We start from the raw sequence: 8682 nt of genomic DNA, 5'->3' as shown, positions 1-8682 counted from the left end.
AAAGAAAATGTGATAAAAAGAGGGTGCAATGCACCATTGAATGTTTAATGTATTAAGTTTGGTGGACTTTCATTTCCTTTGCTTTTAGCATGTTTTTCATTTCAATTATGGCACGCTATGGTCTCAACAACAGTAGAGTCACACTGTGAAAATTGTGGTAGTTGCCATTTATAAGCAGGATATGAATACTGTATATTAATCAACACTTACAAATGTCTTTATTTCAGTGTATAACTACATTAATGGCTCATACATGCTAAAGTAAGGGGTTTCAAATGAATTGTTTACAATTTCAACAATATTTTTACTACAACAAACTGACTATGTTCCCTTAATGTATAATACACTACTGTATACTGCTGTAATACACAACTGTATGCTTTTTAATCATTGTGTGTAAGCATATCAATGTACTTACACACCGTGCCAATAAAAAGCACCATAAACATTGAGAGTATTCTAGAAAAAACATGTTCATTTGAAATATATGCTAAAATTTACAGCTCAACAAAGACAGGATTTACTGTGACAATGGAATTATTTTTAGCTTTTAGCACACTGAGTGTGAAGTGTGAGGGTTGGACTGTAAACACTTATACGCCGGGTTCTGGCTGCAGACCTGAAACTGACGGACTGAAAGTTTACACTGCAGCAAAAAAGGCTAAGACATGGTGGCGTAAACAGGAGTTTGTCGAGGAGAAATGTCGACACACACACACACACCACACACACACACACCACACACACACAAACACACAGCTGGTAGATAAGATGAAGGTACAGTGTCTGTGTTGTAACCACACTGGAGGTAAATGGAGATTATTGTTATCAACAACAACTCCTGGGGAGGAATTGATTCCCTCTGCTACTAAAAACTCTGTTTTTTTGGTTCAGTAAGGAATTGTTATGCAACATATTATGGTTAGGCATTTGGTCAACTGTATGTTCATAAGGCAATAGGGCAAAATAAAAGTTAAATATATTGGTTTTAACAACTGCAACAACCCAAGGTACTGCATATTTTTCAGATGCCAAGATAACTGTTAACTAGTACAGTAACAGTGTAGCACATATCTAAGTGTATATTGTTAGCACTGCCTGTTTAAGAGGAAGACTGCAGCAATGTGATAAGGCAATGTGCTGAAAATATTACTTTCTGTAAGATTAAAAATACTGAGGTTATGTTGATCTACTAACCGAGGTCAGTGTGTTTATTCCATTAGATGCTGAGATATCAGCTACACATTAAAACTACGGTCAAATCCTCTTTCAAATACTGCTTTCATGCTTTACATTAATCACACAGAAAGACTTAGAAGCTGCAGTGGATAGTTGGACACATTAACAAATAGTTGTACTGTGTGCAGACCTAACTACATTTATCTCCACATGCACATTCAATGTTACATTTTGTTTGACTAAACTTAAATTCTGTCTTCATTCTTGTTGATCAACATGACACTCTTGTTGGCTGGACGTCCACGATCCTCAGAGTGTCTTTTTGAGGAGCTGTTAAAACCACACAGATTGTGGGCAACCTCGACCGGCCCCATCTTCATCACAGCTGGTTGAGCAAAACTGATGACATATACAGTAGCATTTTCCAAGAGTATTAATACACAGAGTGTGCTGCAGTACCAGGCACTATTTCCATCACAACTATTTTCAGTTAAGTTAAGTCAGTTATGTTTTGTTTCTGGTGACTTTTTGTTCATGTCGTGCAACAAAACAACAGAAAAGTGTCTTTTCAAAACATGTTCTGTGTTCAACTTAAACTATGAACTGTTAACAAAGTAAAAGCCATTGTATCGTGTGTAATGGGGGTAAAAAAATGTAGTGGTGTAGAAGTAATAATATGCATGAAATGTAAACACTTGAGTTGAGTACAGGCAAAACTGTACTGAAGTACAGTTCTTGAGCAAATGTACCACTTATCATTTGTATATGAAACCCTTTGGACACGCTTTTTAAGAAAAGCCATCCGATGAGTGCAAGAGTTACATCAACTGTCTTCTCCAGTCTTTTGTTTAAATGTATGTCTAATACTTGTGTTGAAAATTAATCTGGAAAAGAAACAAAAAAATCATTGTTGATCACTTATACTCATTTTATTAATGTTTCGGTGCTCTTTTAAGTTCTGTCACAATCAGTTTATGATCTGATGCACCTGTCTGTAAGACTTTCTGGAGTGTGAAAACTAAACTGAATTAGAAATAATAGAAGTTATTATTTAGTGGGATTGGATTCGACTTTCACTCGTAAAATCATGACTGAGTTTGATAAAAGGTTAGGCAGCAGGACTGAGGTGTTGCTTTTGTATGTTTATTTCTGACCTCAAAAACCTTCATACACACTTAAAAGCATAATAACGTTTTTGTGTGCAGTAGTTTATTTGAGACATGCAATACATCTTTCACAACAGCTTAAAAGAATGAGTCAGTTGAGAAAATGCATTACTTTGTGAGCGAGTAGAGGCATTGACTGAAGAGATTGTCAAATATATTATTGATTTTATCACTGATGCATCTGTTGAAGTGTACAAATAAAACATGTGCCTTGTTGTGAGACACGAAGGCCAAAGCGGGAAAGTTGTGATGATAACGGGCTGCACACCCTGCACACAATTATTGGCTAAGGGTTACACACATTGAGTTCAAAAACAAAGAAAATAGTTAATCCAGGCAGAGGGCAGAGTCTCCGCAGATACAGACACCACACACTACTAGTGGGCCATGAGTGATGATTGATAGGGATTTATTTTGCATTAATCATTGTTTTGTTTTTCCTTATTATACCTTAACATTTAAATCTAAATTAACTATTGTTTAAAAAATGATATCTCTGGTTTCTACCTTTTCTTTGTTTCTGGAATGCCTTTTGAGGACTTTTATACACAGAACCACAGTAGTTTCAGTCTGTTTGTGAAATGTGGCCTGAGAGATGAAGTATATGTAGAATACAGGACATGCAGTGACATATTATTAAATCAGGAACTGGGAATTTGTCTTTCAGATTCAGTTCCTTGAAGGTTGCCTTTAAATGAATCCATTTACGTGTCAGATGGTCAGGATTACCCAGACTTCTATAAGGGTTGGTTGCCTTGAGGTCATCCTCTGTAAGAAAGAGCAACCAAACTTTTAAAATTCGTACTTGAAAGAAAGTTAAAGCAAGAAAAAGTTTAAGAGACATTGCCAAATAAAGATAAATGACATAAGTGTGTAAGATAACATAACATAAACTATAGTAAACATACGAAGTCAATTAACACTTCACACCAAATCAATCCACAAATCAACTACAAGTACTGTCACAAACATCGTGATTTTAATTTATTACCACATCTATCAAATACATGTAATTAACTTTTTTAAGCTTAGTGTGTTTAGTTAAGCCTTTTAGTCTTGTCTTTTTTCACTTTCTGCAGGCTGATTGCAACATCACAAAAAGACTGTAAAGCCTGACAGATCACATGCCATCCAGTGTGTTTTTCCAAAATGTTTCCATTGGTCATGCGCATATGATTTTACAGTAATGTTATCACTTTTAATGCTTTCAGTGATTTTGACTAGCATTGTCAACACTAAATGACACACTTTATTAGTCCCGTCTATAATATCAATCTCAATACATATAGCTCAGCCATAAATTTCTCCTTTACAAAGATAATAATAGTAATAGCTCAGTTTTGATAGACACTGTCAGAGAATTAGTTCTGTAACTATATGCTTATTATTGAGGCTGTAGTTTGGTGTTGATCTGGACTACTTTATATAGCATTGTTTCTATGTTTTGCCCATTTACAAACATTAGGGGAAAAATTAGTACAAAGTTAGTACACCACTAACTACTCTACACCTTTTCTGACAGTGTCAACAAAAAGTGTACATTATAAACTTCATAAAAATAGAATTTCTGACAGATCTGTTGGATTGCATGAAATATTATAGGAATACCAGGGATATTATATTAAAAGAGACCTATATTTACCATATATAGGCCTACGTATAATACAGTGGTGGACACAGTTACATGAAAACTTGCTAAATACAGTGAATCCAATACAATAGCCCAGCCACTCACAACATCCAATTTTGGCTAAATGTTATTTTAACACCGACACTGGGTCATGGACAAAATAACAGAAAGCCTTATAATATAATGTAATGACGCATTGTTATATATTAAACTACCCAAAAATATACAAAATACTTAGAATTAGCTCTACTTGGACCAACTACAATACTTCTTACGACTTGAACATGGATCAGTAATGGTCATTTGTCTGCATTGAATACTTTTTCTTTTGATTATTTAATTACATTTAGCTTATAACACTTACGTAACCTATGACACTTTTGATGAGAAGCGGCAACTGTTGCAATAAGTGTCAGTTACTATTCTAATGTTATTCAGTCAAACAGCAATGTCTACGTTATCTAAAATAAGCCAACATTAGCCACCATACTGGTCATGCCAGACTAGCAGCAAAACCCCTGAGTGTGTTGACATGAGCAAAGTTGTATTGCTTAGGAATTTAATGTTTTAATTTGTAAAATGAAGAATTTGCCATTTCTTATTTGAAATTTTACATAGTCCACTTTAAGTAATATTTTCAAATCTGGACTTTTACATAATTTGTTTACGGTGTGGTATTGCTACTTAAAGGAGCAGTTTGACATTTTGGAAAATACAATTATTTCCTTTCTAGCCAAGAGTTAGGTGAGAAGATCGATTGATAACTTTCATTTCTGTACAATAAATATGAAGCTGCAGTCAGCAGATAATTAGCTTAGCTTAGCCCAAATACTGGTCAATTGGGGAAACAGCTAGCCTGGCTCTATTCCGGCAACAAAGGTAACAAAGGTAACGTAGGCCTACCAGCACCTCTAAAGCTCATTTATCAACAGCTTATAACGGCATTGCGTGGTTTGACGGGGGTTATGTGATGACAGACTATTTCTAAGCCAGGCCCAAGCGAGGTACTTCGTGTTAGTGAGTTTTAGGGGTGCTGGTAGGCCTTTAAACAGAACCAGGCTTGCTGTTTCTCCTAGTTCCAGTCTTTGTGCAAATTACAGCAAGCAAATACTAACAATGGCTGGCAAAACAAATATTAAAGAGCTAATGTATTGGATTGACTACAGGTGTACATGTTACTGTGTTCACCTGCGGTGACTGAATCTCTTTACAAACAACACACCCAACAAGACATACTGTATAAAATAAAGTTGCCAGCATTACTATATTTTTAAGTGTCAGTGACACACTGTGAAGTTACATACTTGTGAAATGCAGTAGCTCTGACCAAGTGCTGCTTTTTTTTGCTGATTTTGTCCCACAACAGGGTGTAACTGAGCACAGTTTTCTGTCTGAATGCACTAACAAGATACATATCTTTGATGGTTGAAGCCCTCCCAAGTACACAAATGGTTACATTGGCCCTTCAAGTCTTTCGGTTTGTGTGATGTCAATGTCCTCAATACTATCTCTGTATGCATTTATTTTAAGAGGCAACAAACATTTTGAAGGAAGTACTGCTACAGCTTACTTAACAAAGGGATTATACAATAATAATTAAAAAAAAAAACTGTTAAGTCTTCCTCATCAACTTTTAGATCTACAGACCAAAGTCATAGCTATTTCCCAACAGTTCTGGGTACATTTATTGTGCTCTTAGATATTTCTTTTGCTGACATTTAGTTTTTTTACAGACTTGTGGAGTCTCCCTCAATTCAGTCTCATAAGATTCACACCACAAGGTCACGAGATGGTGCCAACACAGTCTCGCAGAGGGGAATGACACGCATGACCACTGACTGTGGAAAACAGGATACAGGCAACGTCGCAACAGGAAGTGTTGCACTCCTCCTCTGCAGAACATCAGTTTGACCAGAATGACTGCAGGTTGATGTCCACACTCTGTAACTCCTGTGGCAGTATTCAAATTTCGTAATCGTCTTTGCTCACCATTGCTTTTGAGCTAGTTGAGTAATTCAGTTAAAATAATGAAAGGTTTTGTCCGAAAAAAAAACGAAACTTACAAATCCCTCAGGCACAGTGCTCCATTCTTTATATTAGATGAATGCAAATAATAACTTATTTTTATTGTGTATAGCAAAAAAATTTAATTATCCAAGACAGTAACAAGTTCACAGTTAGTAGGCTTTTATAAAAACAGGAATACATTGCTAACCCCCCCCCCAAAAGAATTGAAACAAACTACATTTCTTGTTAAGTTGGGCAGTTTTAGTAAATACAAGCCTTGCACAGGAAAATAGTACAAAGCGTTTCAATTGCCATCTATCAGGCCAGGCTTTCAAAGCAGGCTTTAGTAATAAAGTAAACTAGTTTAAAAGTTTCTTTTATGAATTCTTACAAAAATGGCATAACCAACAAAAAAACACAGTTCTGTAATCAATTAAATTAAACTATTTTGCAAATAAAGCACTGTTTACCAGAAGTGTCATGTCATAAACTCAACACTATATTCAATACACAAAGTAATAATAAAACATCATCTCAGCGTGCTCGTATAAGGATGGTCAGGAAACGCCCACAGTCAGACTCGGAGAACAAATGTTTGGGTCTTACCGTCGCCCTCTGTACAACATCCATTGATGAACTGTAAAGGTGTCCAGAGGAGAGTTGTTGATCTACTGGAAGCAAATTGCCAAAGTGGTTGAAAAATGCAGGCTTTCTATATATCTCTGAATTAGCAGGGGAACTAAAAACTTCCTTAATTTTACCAATTTAGGTTGGTCCTATAAAGCTTCTTCTTCTCTTCTTCTTCTTGTTCTTCTTCTCCTTCTTCTTGTTCCTTATTAAAACCAGAAGGTGACAAACTCTTCCTACAAAACCAGTTTTTAAAGCTGTAAATACAGTGTGAACTCCTGATGCTGATGAGTTGAGTTCATTTTGTCACATCTTGAATATCCTTAGTTGAAAGCCTGTGGCCTAAACTAGATCTATTTTCATTTTCAAATTTGTTGTGTATTAATAACTAAACATTCATGATACAACGAAAGCAATTGTTTCAAAAAAGCAAAGTGATAGAATAGAATAAAAAAAATGCATGTATTTACAGAACTATGTTTGTAATATGAGGCATGCATTTGGGTGTGACTAACAGATTTCAGGAGTTTTAACAGAAACTGTGGAACCCATGTGTTATACAAAGTTGGAATAATTAACAAGCGTTCAAATCAGCTCATTCATGTTTTTTATTAGATCTCACTGCCTGAATAAGAGGAGCGCATTTCTTAAAAAAAGAGAAGCCACTACAGGTCCATGGTGTTTTGTGGCCTTTTATCAAAATAATACCACCTTTCATTTGCAGAAGGTGCTGAGTAACAAATGGCAGTTATTTGTTTTTAAAGATACTGAAAGGTTTGATCACACATAAAACATTGCAAATAGTTTTTAGAAGACACTATAACTTACAAATACATAAACAAATAAGCAAATATTTTACATAAAGCTGAAACAATTAACTTTTAAATTAATTACCCACTATTTAGATAATCAATTGTCGGTTTGAGTAACTTTTTGAAGACAAAAGTCTTATTCTTTCATTCCAGTTTCTTAAATGTGAATCTTTTCTAGTTTCCTCTCTCCTCTGTGACAGTAAACTGAATATCTTTGAGTTGTGGACAAAACAAGAGGACGTCATCTTGGGCTTTTTGGAAACACCAATCCCCATTTTTCACCATTTGCGGCATTGCATAGACCAAACAACTAATTGATTAATAGAGATAATAATCAACAGATTAATAGACTATGAAAATAATCCTTAGTTGCAGCCCTAATTTTACAACAATTAAATGCGCATGTTGTTTGTTTTGTGCACTAAAATGATTGAAAAATAAACTAAATTTAACAAGAGAGCTCGGTAAACATCTTACTGATGTAACTATGCATTTAAATATTGGCCATTTAACAATGAAAATAGCAGAATTCCAGTGCAGAAAGTAATGCAAATGTAATCTCTTTTAAAAAGAGAAATACATTTGTCAGATGATTTATTATGTCTGCATGCCTTATCACAGTGTGAGCCACAAATTACCAGCCAACAGAAGAAATTTTCACTCTGACATGCAATGCAATTTTGTGCCGTACGATCTGAGCTGTCAACAAGCACAACATCATCAGTGAGCCTGACAAGCAATCAAGCAAGCATGCATGTAGCCTAAAGTTGGAGCAACAAGTGGGCTTTTAACAAAATTATTTCAGTTTCACGTATGATTCTTTTGAAATCTACAAAAAAAAGAGAAAATCACATTGAATATTACGTGGTAGGACAGGAGAGGGCCCATGCTTCCTGGCTGATAGTCACCAGAGGTTTCAGTGGCCATCATGTGTTTCACAATGACATGGAACAGTCGCTCAACATGCATGCAAGGGGACATCCAGCCCTCTCACTTCTTATTCCTGATTCCTCATTTTCTCTGGACTCCACAAGATCAGATCAACTATCAGCCAAGACTATGGGTATTATTAGCAAGGGTGAATCACAAGGCACATGGACAAGCTTGCACGCTTGCTTGCTCGTTTACACACACACACACACACACACACACACACACACACACGCCACCACCCTTATTATAGTACTTTTAGTACTTTATTACAATAGTATGTCTGATATGCTGTATCAATCTCTGAAGTAACATTTGAGTTTTTGAATGA

This window comes from Etheostoma spectabile, chromosome 1 (genome assembly GCF_008692095.1).
Source record: "Etheostoma spectabile isolate EspeVRDwgs_2016 chromosome 1, UIUC_Espe_1.0, whole genome shotgun sequence".
In the NCBI taxonomy this organism is placed as follows: Eukaryota; Metazoa; Chordata; class Actinopteri; order Perciformes; family Percidae; genus Etheostoma; species Etheostoma spectabile.
The sequence above is the reverse complement of the archived record's forward strand: the minus strand, read 5'-3'. Positions refer to the sequence as shown.